General features: G+C 35.8%; 1 pseudogene across 1 annotated transcript in view; it reads right to left on the reverse strand.

Annotated features, from left to right (window-relative positions):
• LOC149540933 (uncharacterized) overlaps positions 1-14,574 on the reverse strand; it is a 40,826-nt pseudogene extending 26,252 nt beyond the window's left edge. The window contains exons 1-5 of the transcript XR_016356537.1: positions 14,469-14,574; positions 14,293-14,351; positions 9,237-9,305; positions 8,920-9,115; positions 7,809-8,602 (exon numbers count right to left, since the gene is read on the reverse strand). The product of XR_016356537.1 is annotated as an uncharacterized LOC149540933 (transcript). The remainder of the gene's footprint in view (positions 1-7,808; positions 8,603-8,919; positions 9,116-9,236; positions 9,306-14,292; positions 14,352-14,468) is intronic.
• Positions 14,575-15,794: the final 1,220 nt, after the last annotated feature.

Consider the following 15,794-nt stretch of genomic DNA (forward strand, 5'->3'; position numbering starts at 1 on the left):
AATCCATGACCACTCAAAATTTCCACCAACAAGAAAATTAGAAATCTTGGAGAAAATGGCAAGTGTTGGAAATTCCTCCTTCATGGAAGGAAAAAGGGCTAATTCTTGGAAATTTCTCCTTTATGGAAAGATAAAAATGGTGTTGTATATTTTTCCTTCATGGAAGAAAAAATGGCTAAATTTCTCCTTTATGGAAAGATAAAAATGGTGTTGTATATTTTTCCTTCATGGAAGAAAAAATGGCTAAGTGTTGGAAATTTCTCCTCCATATCTCAAATTCACCCTCTTCAAGTATGCACCCACGGCTAGAGAAATGATTGATGATGATAAACAAAAAAAGGGTGAACCTTCAAAAACATAAGAAAAGGCGTAACAAAGTGAATATAAAGCATTGGAAGAGAAATGTGTGAGGAGAGAGAAAGAGAGATTTTATGGAGGAAGAAATATCTTTCTAGAGAGAGAGATTGAATAAGTACTAACTCTATATGTGTCATTTTGAATTTATTGCACGATTCTTATATTGCTTTTTTCTATTTTGCAGGAGGAGAAAACTCCAATTCTAGAAATTCAAGGAAGACACTCAAGTCCCAAATTCTAGTCCTAGAATCAAAGACATTCAAGTACCGAGTGATCTGAGTACCAATCGTTCAAAGTTCAAAGATCAAATCCAAAAATCCAAAAACATGGATAAGGAAGTTCAATATGAGGAAGTTCTAAAGTGGCATAATCATCAGCAAGGGATTCCAATCTATTTCACAGAGATAAATTTCCAAGCAAGTACATGGAAGACGAGAATGTTCAAGGAGAGATTTTCAAAAAAGTCAGTCAAAGTTGGATCTTAGTTACAAAATGATGCAATTGGAAAGGACTCGAGCTCACATGGCCTCCATCATGATTTCATGGCATCCAATTATGTTTGATAAAGAGTTAAGGTCTCCAAGTCAAACTTCTATGAATTCAAAGAATGTAATCAAGAATAATCAATTCAAGGAAGATGGAGCATTTACTAAGTAATGGACATGCATAGTAGACATTTATTGCACCCTACTCTCTTTCTGTGCCCTAACCCTATTCTTTTTCTTTGCCCTAACCCTAATTAGGGCTGATGTGGCATGATCAAGGCTATCCATTGTAATCGAGGACCTATAGAAAGGCCTCATGTCTCATTTGTAAAAAGGAAGATTTTCTGAGATTGTTGCTATGAGCTACTAAGGTAATAGTGTTTCATTGAAGCTTGATGAATACTTGATGTGTCTTGGTGCTTGCATATTCTCTTAAATTCCCTCATTTAGATTAAGTTTGGTCTAGCTAAAGTGTTGTGATTGCAATAGAGAATATTATGGTGTATTGATGAATTTATTTGGTTCGTACTTTGACATTTTAGTGATTCTAAATCGTTGTGCAAAGTTAGCTTGAACCCATTTCATGCATATGTTTAACTTCTATCATTCATATACATTGTCCTTTATGATGGTGTATGTCGTGGTATGAAAATCTTTCGCATAACCCTTGAAGATTGCACCAGTTCACGTGTAGCTGTAAAACTTGGCAAAGCGGAGCTTAGTAAATTAAGGAATTTGTCCACCGAAACACCATCTATTGTCATCAATTCCATTAGAAGTAGAATAGAATTCCTAAACCCTATCCCATTTTATTTTTGCATCTTTGTGATAATCCAAAAAGTATTTCATTGCAAAACCTTTAGATAGTTCCCACATCTAGTATGGCTTGAAATGAATCTGAGTAAACAGATGTAAGGCCTCTTGTGATAATTAGGAAATCACATAAACCACTGAGCTTATCCACAGTCAAGACATGACAATGAAGGTACCATGGATTAGTTGTATGATCGTCTAGCAATCTTAGCATACACAAGACTTTATTCAAGAGAGCATAAGATATTTCAGTATTTTGTTCTACTGTTTGGTGGGCCATAAAACACGCATCAATAAAAATTGGTACTAGAAGGAGGGCTAAACAAAGTGCATTCATGGAATCGTCAAGAGGAGTGAGCTTTCAAGTATTATCCGAGATAGGTGATCTCTTTAAAGGTAAAATCTAAAAAAAGTGAAAATTTGAAAACTTCAGAAGAATGAAAAATCGGAAAAGGTTTCTCAATGGATAGGCAGACTGATCTTCTCCCAATTTGGTTTGAATTGAACAAACAACTACATCCATGTGATTTATCTCAGCTTGTAGCATCAAGACAATGTAGGATACATGGTACCACAGAGCATGAGGGGATGCATTGTTTGTTGTTCCTTTTGAGGATAGACTTGGCATTACGAGGAAGGATTTCTTTTTCACAAGTGTATGAGCCTGTGGTTCTTATCAACTCAGAAGAAAACTTCCTTGAGTTCAAAGAAGATATCAATAAGAAACCAAGAAGTGGATATGGAGGAGATATTTGGTGCAGTGTGTATAGCCTTTCACATTCAAAATTTACATTGTTCTTTATGATGGTGTATGTGGTGGTTTGAAAATATTTCAGCATAACCCATGAAGATTGCACCAGTTAATACGTAGTTGTAGCATAGCTTGACGAAGTGGAATTCAGTAAATTAAGGAATATGTCCACCAGAATACCATCTGTTGTCATCACTGCCCTTAGGATCAGAATAGAATTCCTAAACCCTATTCCATTTCATTTCCACATATTTCATGGAAACTCCAAAAAAGTACTTCATTGCAAAACCTTTAGGCTTTAGATAGTTCCCACATCTAGCATGGCTTGAAATGAATTTGGTTAAGGCCCCCCTTGTGATCATCAACAAATCACACAACCACCAAGCTTATCCACAATCAAGACCTGATGTTGAAGAAAACCTGAAGTCATCGTATCATCTTCTAGCAATCTTAGCATACACGAGACTTTATTCAAGAGAGGATAAGATATTTCGGTATTTTATTCTACTGTTTGGTGGGTCATAAAACACACATCAACAAGTACCTATTTTGGATAGAACAATTATGCATTTAGCACAATTCAATAAGAGATAATTTCATTCAAGAGTGACATAGCAGTGGTGTTTACTACTAAAATTGATAAACTAAATACATGAATTAATCATAAATATAACAACACATACCAGATACAAGAGTTAAATGTCTTTATTCCCACATGAAATTATTATAGAAGATGACTAGAGATTATCAGCTAAGGATTGGAGTTTATCTGACTACATCGTAATATATTCCATCATGAATAAACAATATATTTAAAGGACCCAATGGTTGCCAAGAGAAATACAACCGCTAACCAATGCTTATAACTAACCAAGAATTACACAACTTAATATGAACAATTAATACACAGTCAAATAACCAATATTATGAAAATATAGCAACAAACATTGTTTGTTGACTACAACGGACTCATAGGACATTTCGATGCAAACAAGAAACAAGACATGCTAGAGGAAAGATTCTAATTTTTCCCAAGGATGAGAAAAGGCTTGCAAAGATATGTTGAAAATGTCAAGTTGCAAAGGGAGTGTCTTAAATGACTGATCTGTATATGCCATCGCCCACACTAGTTAATCCGTGGAAGAAACCATCCATGGAATTCGTTCTTGGGTTCCTACAAACTCAAAGAGCTAATGATTCATTTTTGTAGATGTTAATAGATTTTCTAGAATGGTGCATCTCATTTCTTATCAAAATTTGGATCATGCTTCCGATTTAGCCAATGCATTTTTCAAGGAGATAGTGCAATTAGATGGGCTTCCATAGAGTATCACTTCTGATAGGAACATTGTGTTTCTAAATCACTTTTGGCACTTATAATGGAAGGAGTTGGGAATGCAATTGAACTATAGGTTTTCATTCTATCCTTTAATGAAAGGTCAAACCAAATATGCCAGCAAGAATCTTGCTAATCTCCTTAGTTGTTTGATGAGAGAGAAAATAGTGGGACTATTTTTTGGTGCAAACAGAGTTTGCCCAAAACACTAAAAAAACATAGATTGAGAAGATGTCATTTCAGGTGGTTTATAGTACATCCTCAAAGGTTTCCATAGGATTGCTGATGATCAAAGGTGATAGAGCATTAGTGCAAAAGTAGAAGAATCTGCATAACCCATAAAAGTTCATGTTGAAGTCAATAAACAAATGGAAGAGAGCAACACAAAATAGAATTTATATGTAAATGAGAATCAAGGAAAAGAATTATTTTGAGGAAGAGTTGGTTTTAGGTGCATTTTTAGAAAGAAAGGTTCCAACATAGCACATATAAAAATTGAAACTCAAGAAGATTGGCCATTACAAGATTTTGTGCATGTTTTCAAAAATGTATATGAACTTGAGTTTCCTAAAGGGATAGATATCTCAATGATATTTAATGTTTCTGATCTACATTAATGTCATGTGCAGAACCTTAAAGATGGTATGCAAGAGTAGGAAGAGGTGAATTGGAAGGTACACATTCCAAGAATGCAGTGAGATAAAATTTTACAAATTTTGGATACACAAATTGCAAAGAAAGCCTGACAAAACAAGTGCAAAGAATACCTCATTTGTCAAAAGGGAAAAGGACAAGAAGAAGACTAATATATTTATAGAGAAAAATCAAGCCAACTTGGGTAGCCTAATGTCTTAAGATTGAGCGCGCAATTCAATTTTATGTTACTCGACATGTTTGATGCAGGAGTGTCTTAGGGGTTGTGCAACTTTGCATCACTCAAAAGAATGTTTAGGGCTCAAGTTTTTAGCTATGTATATGGTAATGTTTTCTTTGATGTGTTTGTGTGTAGGTTCTCAATCTAGGAATCAGTTTCTCTATTTACAGATTTTCAATATGATTTTCCTAGCACATTAACTTCTAAAGCTAGTTGCATGAGTTCTTTGATGCACACAGATTGTCATCTGCATAACCATACCTAGAGGGTGTAGTTTGTTTCTGAGTCAACATGGTTTGCATGGTTTTGCACTACCTTTGTCCCCAAGCATCCTCAGTCATGTGAAAGAAAAATATAATAACTATTGATTTGTTAATGTACCAAATGTTGAGAATCATGGTTTATTTATTCAAATTGTGCATTTGAAGTTGAATCAATTTTTTTGGAAGGTAAACAATCTTGAACCAATAAAACGTTCTTTGGAAATTTGTACTAGGTGAATAGGTCATGTTGTCTTAAGTCTATATAATTGCAAAAACATGAAAGAAAAGGGTTGTTGGCACTGGTTATTGGCAAAGAATTGGGCATTGACAAAGTATGCATTGAGTAGGTTCTTTGTGCATACACTAGCTTTGAGGAGGAAATCGCTTAACACTTTCGAGCTAGTTGATGAAAATCACTAAGCACTATTGGACTCGTGCGCAAAGAGTCTATATACATCTATGTTGTCACTTGTTATTAATGGGTGACCAATAATTTGCGGTCACAATAATTTTTCTCATCCTTGTGCTTTTATGAATTTCTTCTCACAATATAGCAATTATTGAAGTAATGACCGACATCATTAATATCTTCATGGTGGTCCTCTACACCTATATTTAACTTGCTTGCAAGTGCATCTATCATGTCTTCTTTTTTGAAATAGAGCTATGGAGAAGACCTATAGCCTATTCCCATTTCCTATAGGCTAAAGGGTAGAGTGTAGAAAATAATTTTAGTATGATTTTAAGCTTGATAATTTTAAATTTAAGGGGCAGCTAAAATAATACTATTATTACAATTAAAACTGTTTTAACTCTATTAAAATAAAAAGCATTTTTAAATATTAACAAAAAAGATTACTTGACTTCATCTGGAATCTCATTTTTGTCAATATTTTTGTCATCTCCAACCTTGGTAATTCCATCCAAGGGTTGCATGTGTGCTGACATGGATCACTTTCAAATTTGAGGTTCGTGATTTGAAGGGTTTCATTGCAGATTTTAGAATTTTGAGAGTTTGTTCATCATATCCCATTCTAAACCTTGGACGCCACTATTTGGAGATCAGTATAACTAGTACTTTCTATTCAAGGGTTTGGTTTGGCACTTTTGCAAGAAATCTAGCTCCTTTTGTTGCTGCTGCAACCATGGCATGAGGACGTTTGCTGATTAGTGGCAATATTATATTTATTTGAGTCTAATTTACATAATTAGGGTCTCTGGTAGCATTTGGAGCTAAGATTCTAGAATTGTGCTCCTAATGCAAGATCTAGGTCTAGGTGTGATCTAGATTTGGGTTTGTCCCTAGGTTTGTCTCGGGCACCGGGATTCATTGTGGGTTTAGCCCCACTGAACTTGTGCAATGTATCTAGGCGGCCAAGATAAACCTGGTCCAAACCCAGGTGTACGCGATTGTGGGTGCTAAAAAAGGGTCCCACTTAATTAAAAAACATTTTCAGAACTTAAAAAAGCATGCTAAACCCAAACTGAAATATGGAATTGGATATTAAATATGGCTTATAATTTGAATTTTCATTGTGTAATTACATTTCAAGACTTGAGTGTTATCATTTTTGAAAATTAAGAATATGATATATAAGGTATTTTAAAAAATTATTCATTGGCAATTATGAATTTGTGAGTATCATCTTCTTATAGCTGTAAAACTACAGATATTTATATTATTAATTTTGATGTATGAAAACACACACACACACACACACACACACATACATATGTACTCACATACATATATGTACAGACTTACCTGTACCTTTACCCAAGAATAAGAGTTGTAACCACATGCTAGAAATTGTATCCTGTACCTGAATTGTATCCTGTACCTGAATTGGCAACTTAGCCTAAGAGGTTCACAGAGGGTTTTGATCTTTATTTTCTGTTGTTACAACATTTGCAGATAGCTTTATAAGGAATGCTAGCATTAGGGATTGTAAATTTTCCCTACTTTTTGCTGTTGACTGACTTTCCAATCTAGAATTGAGATCACTTACCATAGGGGAAAGTTGTCTTCGATTTGGGCAAGTTTAATCTGCATTTAGTGCTGTTTGGAGGTGTTTTTGGACACTTAACAGCATTTTCAGCAGTTCATCCCTCAGTTGCAGTCTTTGGAAACTTTGTTCCTGCCATCTTCCATCACTTTTTGTTCTTTTCAAAATCATTAAGGAGAAGCTTAATATAAAACTTGAGCAATCTTGGGATGCTGTGCAGTCTTAGTAGCATGTCTTCTTCCATCTCTAGCTGCCAAAGTTGCTGAATCTTGACCAGATAAGGTTCCATGCAGTGTGTGGTAACTGTACATTCATTGTTCCTAGGCAGAAATAATGTTGTCTGAAATTGTGCAGATCACTCATTTTACTGGAAAAAGTTGTGAATCAAAAAAGACATTTTGAAGCTGATAAATTGGTATTTATTTAAGATCCAGTAAATTTTAGTACCCTAGAATACTATTCTTGTATGTCTGTTGGCATTGGAAGGGTCAATTCATTCACCTGGACTGATATATTGTGATGAAATAGGATTACAGATTGAAAGAATTCAAATAATAAGTATTTGTAGGGATTCAAAATTGAGGCAATTGATTTATAAATAAATGTATAGCTTTCTCAAGAATGTATAAGGCATCAATTAGTTTCACGTGGATAAATAAGTTAGAAGTGTATTTTGCAGCACAAAAGTTGATTATTTCTGTGAACCTCAAACACAGTTAAATTAGAGCTTCAACTTAGCAAACTTTAATCCCTCTATACTAATATGGTGGAAACAATCAACAGTAGCTAAAACCAATCCTTGAGACTTCACAGTTACTTTCACATGGAAACAAAAAATAATAATTGAAGTAAACCACTCGGTAACTTACCTGGCAACCAGACTTCTCTCAAGCATATGTAACATCAAGAATATATATTTTAACGGGAACAATACTTTTTTCCCAATCCATCCAATATACAGTGTATTTCAAGTAAAGTTTTCTTTTCTTTGCTTGAACCCCTTTTTTCAATTGACACTGAGTCCCATCATAGCAACAATCTAATCCTCCTATATACTTTTCTCTAAGTGGGCGATGATTTTCACATTCTGTAACATTGTAAAGATCACATTTGCATTCTGTGCAACCAAGGGTGTTTACAACAGCCCTTGTATCGATTGCATGCACATTCAGGAACCATAACTCTTCATATCCTTCAGGTAATTTATTAGGATCTCCAACTATAATTCCATATGGATCAGGAACGAATGAACTGGTACGGCGTGTTTCAGATCCAAGTCCAAAGTATTGGGGAAGAGTGTTTCCTTGACAAATACCATCATTTTTCACCAAGATATAGTCTGAACTGTTAAGTCATTTAGTTTCTAGCTTGGTATGTTCTTCTGTTGTAGATGTTTTATAGTAAAATCTCCCAACTAGCCAATGATGCAGATAGGTCTCAGACAAAGGAACTGATTTTCCATCTTCATTTACAACCTCAGCACAAAATCTCTTGAGTGCAATATGGCATTTGGGAAAATCAATACCATAATAAAATTTATTTTGCACTTGTCCAGGTCCCAAAACAAATGCTGGAGATTTAAACACAGCAGACTTTATTTTTCCCGCACTCAAATCTAAAGAAGTTTCTGTGACTATTTTACCATGCACTATTGCAATCCAAAACAAGGATGAAAGAACCCATGTCCTCATATGCAGATACATTTTAACTCCAAATTCTGCATACACCAAGTTACATCATTGTATTTGTAATAATTGTTAAAACATGAGTAGAAAAGAAAAACATATAACTAGGATCTATTGAAGATGAAATAAAACAATATGCTCTTTCAATTTGTGGCATTATCTAAATATTAGGTCTCATTACATTGAACACTTTTTATCATACAACCAATGAAATAATGAGCACTCAGTTTGCAACATTGCATAAAACAATATAAGAAAAGCTACCATTCAACCGAAGATTGCAACTATAAGAGAGCCATATTTCCTAAATAATAAATAGTCCAATTTGACTAAAGGGCAAAAAGGGTACTGAATTCCAAATTTATGGTATAATTTGGTATAATTTCTCCGTGGCAGTGGACAGCTAGTGTGTGGCTGGTTGTTGCACCTGGCTCTTGTTGTTCTTTGCTCTTTGCTTTTGCTTTTCCCTGGACACCGTTTGGTGCTACTGCTGATGGCTGGTCTCTTTTGTTGTATCCGAGCAGTCCCTTAGACCTTCGTGGTCTCTTGTTGGAGATTAATAAAATTATCTTTTCTTATCTTATCTTGTTAGTTATAATGTTAATATTAATTGTGATTCATGGACAAATATGGGGAAAGCATTATGTGGAAGGGAGTTGATGATACCAAAGTAACGAGAATCGGAATCAGAACGGAATCGGAAAGGCCAAATCGAATTGTGAATCGGCCAAGAATCTGCAAATTTAAAAACCCTTGAAATTTAGATATTTTAACAATTTAAAACTTGTTTCATACACCCTTTTATTGAATATAACTTAAACACACTATAACATCATCAAATAGAAGCTAACATACATAAAAATGGAACATAAATGATAAATCCATCACATACATAACTACATTACACGTAAAGTGTAAATTATAGCTAAAGTAAGTAGAAATCATAGGATCATAATGAATCAAATCATAGAATGTATGTAAGATGAAGATCCATAAGACATCAAATCATAAATGTATGTAAGATGAAGAATCAAGATCTATGAAATGTATGTCTATTAGTATCTATAAATGCATGTCTACTAGTATCTGTAAACGTATCCTTTTCTAGCACCCTTCCTTCTTGTTGTTTGCAGACCTGTAGTTTTCTTTTCTCTTCTTCTCTCTCACTTCTCCTCTTTTCTACTCATGCTAAACAATTAGAAGGCCCTTTAGGGTTAAAATAAAGAGGAAAGGCCCAAAAAAACATTTAAAAAGATGTGGTTTTATTAAAACTTGACTTGACATTTTCCCTACCTACGTAGTCCATTTTTTGCAATTCACAACGGTGATTCATGTGATTTTTTGCATGAATCGCATGAATTGGTGATTCATGCCATGAAATCACTGAAGTGATTCGCTGGTTCCAAAAAAATCAGGAACCATGAATCAAATCGTAAAACCAGCAATTCAAACGATTTCATGGCAATTCTCATTACTATGGATGATACTAAGCAATGTATGTCTTTCTGAGAAATGAATATAAAAGAAAAATGATGGAAAAGGAACTAGAAGATTTTCTAATTCACTGAGGTAAAAATGGAAAGCATTGTTGACCAGGTCTTGATTTTCTTTTAATAGAACACTGAAAATCCATGCAGACATAATTAAAAGGTGCCTTGAATATGAACCTATTGTCTAGGATAAATAAGTCATGTATGGTTCCAAACTAATTCCAGTAGAGGCTGCCATCACCAAACACATCACCTACTAATTCTTTTTATGTCTGTGCCAATTGAATTGTATCTCTTAATGTCATAAAATTGGAAATACATAGCACTCAATTATATGAAGGTAATATTAAATATTTATATGATAACAATTACCATTCCATATAAAAGAGTGGAAAAAATTAACTGGGAATTTTTCATTCACATCATGTCAAACAAAGTTATGAAGAGTTTTTCTAGAAGCTTGAGAACCACTTTGTGCAGATTGGATTTTCACAAAATTCCTCTACTCTTCAACTTATGTTATCCTATCCATATGCAACATGGCGTTAATTTACACCCATGATAAGTTGGCTCAATTTATATTATACTGCAACATAACTCTTATTCTGACAATCTGTCGAAGAGATCCCAAAACCAACACGCACAAACTAGGAGATCCCATAACCTCAAGAAGGAAGAGGATAAACCTAAGGGACTTTCTCTCATTGGTGATCTTCCATACCATTACTCAATGCATGTGATCTATCGCTGGAAAAATTGATGAGAGGGCTATAATTTTCTTTTTGAAAAAATGTTCTGCTCAAATTTTAAATTCCATTCAACAACAAAAGGAGCACAGTTTCTGGTGAAAAGAAATAATTCTTTCGAAAAATAAGTCATTGTTTCTCCATCCACATTGGCATACCATTGAAACAAAGGGCTCTGTTGTCACAAATATTCAATGACATGACTGGAACTACCCTCTTTATATGTCTAATGAAAGACCTCCAACCCTCCCCTAGAAACAAAATAATAATAATCGAGCTCCAATAGAATTAGAGCCCATTCCATCAACTAAGAGATCCCACAGCCAGAAAAGAGAAAATAACAAATGCCTACCTTTGTATGTAAAGGCAATAGTACCTAGGAACTGTTATAGTACTTTATTTGGACAATTTTGGAAACAGGTTATGCTAGGATTGCAATGTTCTGACAGTTTACCCTGATCATTTAAAACTGCAAGATTTGGATATACCTAGGATGTTGGGCCAATGGTCGGCATCTCTCTACGAATTACAACAGTATTGTAAGTATACTTTAGGAGTACTCGTCTTTTCCTCCTAGTTGTCAGGTAAAAACAACAATGAAGCTTAAAGAGCCAGCAAGTTGTTTTGTCATTTGGATGCCCCAAATAATCACCTAATTAATCATCACTGATTAGGTCCCCCTATTACTTTATTCACTTAAGATAAACTTAGGAGTGCTTTTCTATATTTAGATTGAGCTAATCATAGTTCATATTGTTTCAATTCATTAGATGAGGACACTTGTCGTGATCTAATTTAATCCTCATCTAGGGTTTCATTCCTTTTTCTTTTATAAGCATTCATTATAATCATTGTAATCATCTAGATAATGAATTCAATACTGGTTAGTCAGTATCAAATACTTATTGTGGGTCAATCTCTCACTCAAGAATGCAATAGCACTCAATCAAATCTTTTCTATTCAAATATGATAGGCATTTTCAGTTGCAGGTAATATTTTGGAATTGTGGGGCTCAATATCAACTCCAAAATGGTATTCGAGTAGCAGAGTTGTAATTTTCTATCCAATTTTGACGAGTTGTATCCTTGTGAGAAAATCGTCTCATCTAAAATAGGCATCACTATTGAATATAGAATAGCCACAAACATAAGGATTGCATATCCAAACATCCAAATTTAAAAAGTTAAAAATAGGGCAAAACCTCATTAGCACAAAGAGTATGCATGAAACTGTCTACTTGTATGGCTCTATATTGTTAATTCTGTAACTTGTTAGCATACTGATCTGATAACAGATCAATCCGATCTGATATGGCATGATAAATATAGGACTAAGTCTTTGCATTGTTCTCTTTATGATATCGGAGTCTATCCTTGTGTTTTAGTTTAAAACTAATCTAAACTTCTTTGCTTATGTTTGTGTTTAAACTTTATTAATTCATGGAAAGTTGCCAACTTCTAGAGGTTAGGCAAATAAACTTTGGAAGAGACATGTCCTTTCTAAGGACATGTCCCTTGATTCCTATATTTATAGAGGGTAAGGTTGAAGTCTAAGAGCACACAAGAACACAAATAGTCTGCTCCTTAGTCAATACTGCCCACTCAAGTCACAAGGAGAGGAAGAAGGTCAAATCTAGTCTATATTCAGTCATAGAATTTGCAGAAACTTTACATGGTATTAGAGCTTTGGTAGTCGAACCTAGGCTCTACAAAATTTAGTAATCAGACTTTAGATATATCTAGCAACTATCTCCTATCTTCAATGGCATACACAATCAGACTCGATGTCATGTCCCCTCTTTTAGCTCTATCTAGTAGGATGTGGGAGTTAGCCTATCAGGGAGTCTCGTAGGCTAGCAGTGGTGTTTAGAGACTCAGTCAAGGTATACAGTGTTCGGATCTGGAGATTTAGACAAAAGGAGGATAGTTGAGAGCAGTTCCTTAATTACAGGAGTTTCCTACATTTTAGGAGGTGGAGATGGGTTATAGTCATGAGTCTCTACGAGATCATTCTATGGTTTCAGTTTCAGGAGATTCGGAGACGTTCCCTTTTTTTAGGAGTATCCCTAATTTTGAGAGATGAGACTATTAGTTATTTCAGATTATCCGGCATCAGTCAAAGGAGGTGACGAGTTCAGTTTCACCTTGTAGAGGTGTTTTGGCTATCAGTTCGCTATTTGGGAAATATTTTAATACATTTAAATATTCTCTAAGTTAGCATTTTAATAATTTAAATAAAGCTAAGTTATAGCCATTTTGGAGTAATAAGGGGTTTTTTGGCCTCATCTGGGTGAATATACCTTGGTGTAATAGCTCGTTGGAAAGGTCTTGAACTTTTCTAAATATTTCTCTTTTGACTTAGAGCAATTTGGTGAACGGATTTCTTTCTATTAGGAAAAAGGTCATTTTCTAGATACTTGACCACTTTAAAAATGAGAAATATATTATTTTATAACCCAACGCCACATGGAAACACTTTTAGGGTTCAAGCTAAGTTTGGTGGGTTATAAGGAGGTAAAGACAAAGTTTGAAGGCATTATTGACATATTACATCTTGGATTTGTGATTTGGGCTCTAATCGAACTTTCAACACTTCGAACGCCAACCCCACTTGCTTTGCCTATTTGGGACATAGCCAACAAAACAGTGGTTTGGATTTGTTGTAGTCAGAAGCATCTTGGAGATTGTGCATTGTTTCTTCTGGAGAGCGCAGTATTGAGTCAGAGTTTTAGTTGGGATTTGGGTATTCTATCCACGTGTGGGCACTTTGCAACTGTATGGCAGCACTCGACAACCATATTTGCAGCTGTACGGCAGCACTTGGCAGCCATATTCCTTCCAACGTGCAGCATTAGAGAGTTGGAACCTAGCCGTAGCTTCCTTGTGGGCTCATATTTCTCCTTCACGCCTTTAGGTTGGGTTTATCCTTGGTTGAATTAATCATCTGGATATTATTGTAAAGCTTCACCCAGTTACATACTAGGCGTATATTCAAAAAAAACTGCTTGAAACAACTTTGCTTTAAACATATTTGGAATACATTTTCAAAACTAGTTCATGATATTGTACTTTTGTTATTACTTATTGAAAAATCATCAAAAATATAAAACAATCAAACCCTTCTGCAACTTCTATCTAGTTATGCAAGAAAATTTTAATAAACAAAGAAAACAAATTTAAAAATATAAAATTACAGCAGATCAGCAGAAGAGATCCATCAGGGATTTTTCCGTAGTATCAAAGCTTGATCTTGCCAGCTTGTGGATTTGATTACAAATCTATGCATCCAAGAGCTGAGATACATAGATTTTATACGCGCAAGAGAGCTCAACTTGAGCAAGGGTTTGGAATAGACCAGGAACCAATTATGGCAGAAGAATAGGTGGGCGGCATAGGGAATCAGGATGATGAAGAGAGAGAGATGGTGCGGACCCTATTCACTACTCAGCCCAGGATCCCTCAGACTTTAGATAGATTACAGGATACCTTGGAGCGTTTGGAGATGGGTGGACACAGAGGCAGGTGAAGTAGATCAGTTTCAGTGGCTGGTAGTCAGTGCAGCCATCAGTCTCATTCTTTAGTTGGGAGTTCCCTTCATTCCTCTAGGCGGCATCGCCATCATACACCTACTATGAATAGACCATTGCTTCCTTAGTTCATACCAGGTGAACGGCCAGTGCAAGTAGAATCACCAGAGGTGGGGTTCCAAGAGTCAGTTTTGGCGGCCACAGCTGAGTAGAGACCTCTACCCCCTGAGGTTAGGGACATCTTCCCTCTTCCCCAGTATTGTGCACAACGTAGAGATACAGCTAGGTTCAGGGGAGATCGTGGTTATAGACCACCACAGCAGCAACAAAACTATGACCTCAATAGAGCTACTAGGAAGATCACACTGGCTACATATAATGGCTCAGGAGATAAGAGTGCACGAGCTTGGGTTCACAAGCTATATATATATATATATCTTTCATTATGGCCCATGCCTGAGCGTGAGGCTATTCATTTTGTGTGTTGCATCTAGAGGGGATTGCCTCCGATTGGTGGCACCATAGATTGGTCGCCCAGGATCACTCCTTAGTACATTCCTATGCTGAGTTCACTGAGCAACTCATTACACAATTTGACCGTAAGGATACAGAACTTTACTATAAAGAGTTGGCTCATCTGAGACAAACTGGTCATACAGAAGCTTAAATTAATGAGTTCCAGTGTATTGCGGTTATGGTACCTAATATGCTCGAGAAGCGTAGTGTGATGCTATTCATTGAGGGATTGCAAGACGAGCTTAAGGGATTGGTGCATGCTTTCCAACCGGCCACTCTTAAGGATGCTATTGATGTGACATTGAGATTGGACACCACTCCTACCTCTTATCGCACTAATAAGAAACCATCAGGGAATATACAGGCACCACAGAGGCCTCCTTTATAGGCTAGGGACATGCCACCTTCACCTCCCAAAGTAGACTTGGATTCTAGAAATGAACTAAGGAGGAGGAAATTATGTTTTTCTTGTAAGGAGCCATGGGTACCAGGACATAGGTGCCTTGGGTAGGGAAAGGCACATCTTATTGAGGTCATGTTAGATGTAGACAATGAGGAGGTTCAGGATATAAATGACAAGGATGATGGTGTCGAAATTGAGTTCGAAGATGTTGAGGTAGCAGTCGCAACACATGGGACTATGGTTACATTGTCAGGTGCATCGATGATTCACCTCTTCTACATCTCGAGTATGATCCATGGGCATACTGTGTATTTTTTGGTGGACAGTGGGTCTACACATAATTTTATAAATACAGGAATGGTAGACCGATGTGGTCTACAAGCACAGAATTTTCCAGGAATTGATGTGACTGTGGCCAATGGTCTTACTCTGCAATGCGTCAAGGGTATCCCACAGTTGAGCATAGGCATGAAGGGATACACCTTGATAGACGACTTTTACATGTGTGATCTAGGGGGCACGGATGTAGTTTTGGGTGTATA

Source organism: Cupressus sempervirens, chromosome 9 (genome assembly GCF_028749045.1).
Source record: "Cupressus sempervirens isolate cs-2001-9-10 chromosome 9, ASM2874904v1, whole genome shotgun sequence".
Taxonomy (NCBI): Eukaryota; Viridiplantae; Streptophyta; class Pinopsida; order Cupressales; family Cupressaceae; genus Cupressus; species Cupressus sempervirens.